A 6155-nucleotide genomic window follows, 5' to 3' on the forward strand; every position below is an offset into this window, starting at 1 on the left:
GGCTCCAGATTCAGCAATACCAATACTTGAAATAAGCTTTCTTCTGGACTAAGATTACGCACAAGCTTAGGTTCATATAGGCCTACAAAATTCTATCGATATTGTCATGCTAATTTGGGACTGTTAATGTAATGACTCATACAAAATAAATTTGCCTGAATGGTTTCAAATTGTGATTCAAGGATATTTATTACACTTTTCATACACAATAGCCTAAAGTTATTCCTCACATCTCTATAGAACGTCCATGACTGCCTTTGCAGGCGCATTTTTGTTTGTTTTCATTCGACCTATCTAACATTACGTACAAGTCTTTTATTCGTTCGGCCCAATCACCTTAAATCGTAGCACTTTCAAAATCAACTATATTTCTTAAATTATTTCTTGTTTGAAAACGACACTTTTACAACAATGGCACTCGTACGTAACGGTGCATCCCAAGAAAAACAAAACCAGTACATACAAAATTAACATATCCAGCTATTAATAATAATAATAATAATAATAATAAAAATAAAAATAAAAATAATAATAAAAATAATAATAATAATAATAAAATAATGTGGAAGCGGTTTGGCGCAGCGCGAAAGCTTTGGTTTCCCAACCTCGAGGTCGGGGTTTCAATCCATCGCTGTGCATTTCGCTTGTGTCCTTGAGCAAGACACTTTATGTGCATTGCTTCTCTCCACCCATGAGTATAAATGGGTACCTGGTGGGGTTGCTTGCTCCTGCGCTGAATACAGCAGCAACACTTAAACATGTGGATCCAATGACCATGGACAGAAGCGCTTCGTATCTGCAAAGAAAGGCGCTATATAAATAAATATATATGAATATGAATACTTATTTATGTTATGTTATATGTTATGTCTCAAATGGTGTATATATAATTTTTTATTTAACCCAGGTGGAGGAAATTATAAACCAAGTCAATTTTGAATTTATTTTTCCCTTATATATAAATATTATAAAAATTTACCACATTTTGTTTACCTCCCTTTGTAGGTAAACACGCAAGTTAATCAACCTCTAAATACTGATGATGCTTCATGGGTCGACAACCTGTTATTGATATATTGCATATGTACATTATTGCAATATTAATTTCTTCAATACCCAATTCACACATGGAACAATTGTAACAAGTTTTAAAAAGATGTAGAACAGCTAATTTCCAAGTTATTTCTACCATTGAATATAGATTTTTGAGATTATGGAATAAAATTTAAAAAAAAAATGCTTTTGTTGCCCAAGAACACTGTAAAATTTTACGAAATAATAATAATTATTAATATTATTATTATTATTATTATTATTAAAGCTATATTAGATATTATTGATATATTGCATATGTACAGTATTGCAATATTAATTTCTTCAATACCCAATTCACACATGGAACAACTGTAACAAGTTTTAAAAAGATGTAGGACAGCTAATTTCCAAGTTATTTCTACCATTGAATATAGATTTTTGAGATTATGGAATAAAAAAAAATGCTTTTGTTGTTTTTCAAGAACACTGTAAAATTTTACGAAATACTTTAATTAATACACCCGTACATCATTAGTTTTAAAATATGTCTTGTAAACAAGCATGTAGGCCTAATATTGGAATGTAGAATATTATGAACTACCGTGCTTTAATTAGTACACCAGTACTTAATTATTATTTAAATATGACATACTTCACAATAATGTATTATTGTACTGTGCAATATTCCAAACTACTTTAATAAGTGCACCAGATTTTTGATTTGATTTGATTTATTTTGCATTCAATATCACACACATAACAATAACATTTTGAGAACGAAAATAAAAAAGGAGATAAATAATTAATTGAATGCCTGGATGACCCATTAAGTCTAGTGATTGTACACCAGACTTATTTCCAATGGGGTCCAGAAGCCAGGGTAATTATTGCACAAGAGCGAATATTTACAGATAGTGATCTGGCAAGGTTTAGAATATATATTAAAATATATAAAATAGGTAAACATAGGCCAATTTAAAATAAAAAAATTGTAAAAGTTAAAATTGAATATTAAGATTACTAATTGAGTAAATATAAAAACTGCATGTAGTAAAGGATAAAAACATGAAACATTAAAAATCAGTAAGTAAAAATTATTTAAGCTTTCTCTTAAACATCCTGTGGTCAGTAATTTCTTTAAGATAATTGGGTAGAGCATTCCAGTCTCGGATACCAGTTGCAAAAAATGAAGTGTGATTAGCACCTTTTGTTTTTGGAACAACAAAGTTATATATCCTGTTTCTGGTGTTGTATCGGTGTTGACTTGAGATTGGGGTAAAATTTAGGTACATATAATCTGGAAATTTGTTGTGGTAGATGTTATGAATATGATTGAGTTTAAGATATTTGACACGGGATGTAATATTCAGGTATCCCAGACTGGCAAGCTCTTGATGACCAATATGGGACCTTGAGCCAAAATTTAAAACAAATCAGGCAACTTTATTTTGCGTAGTCTGGAGTCTTAGTTTAAGAGAGTTACTTATACTACTGTACCAAGCACACGCAGAATAGTCAAAAAGCCAAGAAATTGGGGCAGAAGTTAACAGTTTACGACATTTGAAATTGAGACAGGCTTTCTGTCTGTAAAGAAAAGAAAGTCGCGAGTTGACTTTTTTAATAATATCATTTGCAATTAAGATACAGCTAACTGCATTATCAATATTAACCCCTAGATATTTAACATAATTACTTCCTTTAACAGTGAAGCCATTTATCGAAAATTGGAATGAATTAACTTTTTTTAGTTTCGTTTTAGAGGCAAAAATAATAAATTCAGTTTTTTTAGTATTTATTGATAATTTGTTGTTGATTAGCCATTGTTGGCATTGGTCAAGGACCTTGCTCAGTTTTCTTGTAATATAATCAGGGTCATGGTGGGCGTATAAAATAGCACTGTCGTCTGCGTATAGCAACAGTTTACAGTCATTATCAATACAAATTTCCATATCATAAATGAAGCATAAGAACAAAAGCGGTCCAAGGATACTTCCTTGAGGCACGCCGTATGTAATGAAACGTTGTTCACTAAAAGCGCCCTCCAGAGAGACTACCTGAGATCTATCGGATAGATACGACCTGAACCATTTGACACAGTCAATTCCCATACAGTCGAGTTTTTCGAGAAGGATTTCGTGGTCGACAGTATCGAAGGCCTTTTGTAGATCAATCAGGATCATCCAGTGTAAAGGCCATTAGTGATGTTGGATTTCAGGTCGTCGATTAGATTGATCAGGCATGTCTCTGTAGAGTGGGCCTGTCTAAAACCAGACTGAAATTTGAATAAAATATTGTTATCGGCAAGGTATTTTTCAAGTTGGGTGGCAATAGCCCGTTCAAGAATTTTGGAGATGGAGGAGAGGATACTGATTGCTCGATAGTTTTCCGGATTAGTGCTGTTTCCCTTTTTAAAAAGTGGTGAGATCTTTGCAAGTTTCAAGTTGTCTGGAACAGTATTGGTGGTTATGGAGAGATTAATAATATGAGTAATGGGACCTACCAGTACGTCTACTCCATCCTTAAGGAATCTTGTCGGGATATTGTCAAGACCCGTGCTCTTGTTATGATCAAGTGCATTAATCTGTTTTCTAATAAATTCTTCAGAAACATGGCTTCATTTAAACCTGTTTTTTGAAATTAAACTATAGAGACGTCTAAAAGCTATCGATTTGGAACCAAATACGTTATTACATTTGGGTGGCTTACTGACAAGGCTAGAAGCTATGTTGGTGAAAAAAACATTGAAATAATTAGCGATTTTCTTAGGGAAAAAAACCTTCTCGCCTTGTATATCGAGAACAACTTTAGATTTTATTTTAGTTTTATTTTCATATCCAAGGTTTTTCAAATTACTCCAAAGTTTCTTTGGATTATTTTTGCTTTGTTCTATTTTGTTTAAAAAGTACTTTGATTTGGCAGACTTAATCATACGTTGAACCTTGTTTCTAGCAGTACAGTATGCACGCCGAATTGAGCGATTTGATCTATCTTCTTTATATTTTTTTTAGTAAAGTATCTCTTAATTTGATGTTCATTAAAATATCAGAATTTAACCAAGACTGTGATTTATGTTTTAGTCTTATTTGCTCCTGAGGTGCTATAGTATCGACAATATCAATAAGAATTTTTTTTAAATTAGACCATGCGATGTTAACGTCACAACAGTTATATATTCTGGAGGACCAATCAATGTCTTGTAGCTTACTTACTTAATATCGTATTTTTTCTAAGATCTAATATGTACTGTGTTATGGAAATTGATAGACTCTACAGCTTTTTTCCTTATACAATATACCATAAAGTGGTCACTAATTCTGATTTGAAATATACCTGATTGTCTAACTTTAAAATTACTATTGCATAAAATATGGTCTATGCAAGATATAGAATTTTTAGAAATTCTAGTCACCTCATTGATAATTGATAACAGACCATTGTTAGAAATAAAAGATTTATAAAATCGTGTAAGATAGCTGTCTTTCATAGTGTTAATGTTCATATCACCAAGAATGATTAGTTCATTTGTAGAACATACCAATTATTAGTCGAGTTTTCTAAATGTTCAATAAATAATTTTGGGTTGCTTTTCGGGGGTCGATAGCATGTGCCTACTGTAATAGGTTTTGATTTCGGTAAGAGAACGTCAACCCACACTGTTTCCATGTCATCGACTTCCAAGTCCTCGCGTCGTGTGACAGCTCTGTTGATGTGTGTGTATATACACACTCCGCCACCTTCGCGATTGCGATCTTTTCTGAAGAGATTGTATCCATTTATATGAATCTCGTTGTCAGTAACGGAATGATCCAATCAAGTTTCAGAGATAGTGGTTGCATTTGTTTTAGTATTAATGAGGAGGAATAAGTTTGTTCGTTGAATTAGAAATCGACATGATCGGGATGATGCAAATAATCTGAGTAATGGAGAATGTAAGTCTAGGTTATCGATACCAGTATTTACATGCGAAATCCAATTTTCAGCAAAATAATTGATTTCAGGTGAAATTTTGTCATAAACGATTGGTTGCGTTATTGAAGAAAATCTAACGATAAAGCAAAGTAGGTGTGCTAACATGATATAAAGTTTCATTTTCAACGATGTTCAACAAAAATTAGATCAGATCTTTGTGTCACGCCCTCAGGAATCTAATGGTAAACTCGGCGCTAAGCAACGGTGAACAACAACATAATAGTGCTTTGATCAGCCGATTGAAGAAATCGCGCCAAGTAGAGTAGGCAATGAAAATGAAATGTGGATAAGATTTTGAAATATCAATAAAACTCGAATGAAAATACCAGTTATTTAAACCAGTAAAGTTGAGTTCTGTTAAAATTGATATTGCTTTGGGAGGATCTTACGGCAAATACGGCAAATACATTTGTTGCATGAGCTAGGCCTGGTTAAGTGCTTGTCAGTTCTATGTCCAGTAACCGTTGCAGAGCTGATCTGTCCAGTGGCGGATTCGCCTTGGTTAGGCTGAGGACTGGTATGACGTGGCTTAAAAATTCGTAGGTATCAAACGTTAATATTTCAAAATAAGATGAAAATGAGCAGACTTAACGAAACTCCAAGTTAAAATCGGTAATGGATCAGTAATGGGAAACTATGTTGGCGAAACTGGTCTCACTTTCAGATCTAGAATGAACAACCACAAATCATCTATAAGACACATCAAACTAAACTGCCCATTAAGTGTACATTTTATTTCACATCACACCATCAATTACTTTAGGGCTATAATAAAAGGTTGCAATTTTAAATCCACACAAGAACGACGTAACGCAGATATGAAATGGATAATCTGGTTAAAAAGTCACATTTAGGGACCAAATACAGGGCCGGCGGAACGTTTTTCAAAGTGGGGGGGGGGGCACTTATAAGATGAATGGGAATATGAATCATGCAGATCTGGAAAAACCTAGGGGTTTCGGAGGAAAGGAAGGAAGGAAAGGAAGGAAGGAAAGGGGATCCAGAGGTTCCCCCCCCCCCCACCAACCCGGGAAAATTTTTATTTCTAGATGGCGGGAAATGATCTTTCTCGACTTTTAACCTAGGTTTCTAATGACTTTGTTCTTCAAAATTCAAGGTTTCCAAAGAATAGGGGGGGGGGGGGTCCCCCC

The sequence above is a fragment of the Anneissia japonica genome, unplaced genomic scaffold (assembly GCF_011630105.1).
Source record: "Anneissia japonica isolate Jap-2015-1 unplaced genomic scaffold, ASM1163010v1 scaffold285008_len48751_cov103, whole genome shotgun sequence".
Taxonomy (NCBI): Eukaryota; Metazoa; Echinodermata; class Crinoidea; order Comatulida; family Comatulidae; genus Anneissia; species Anneissia japonica.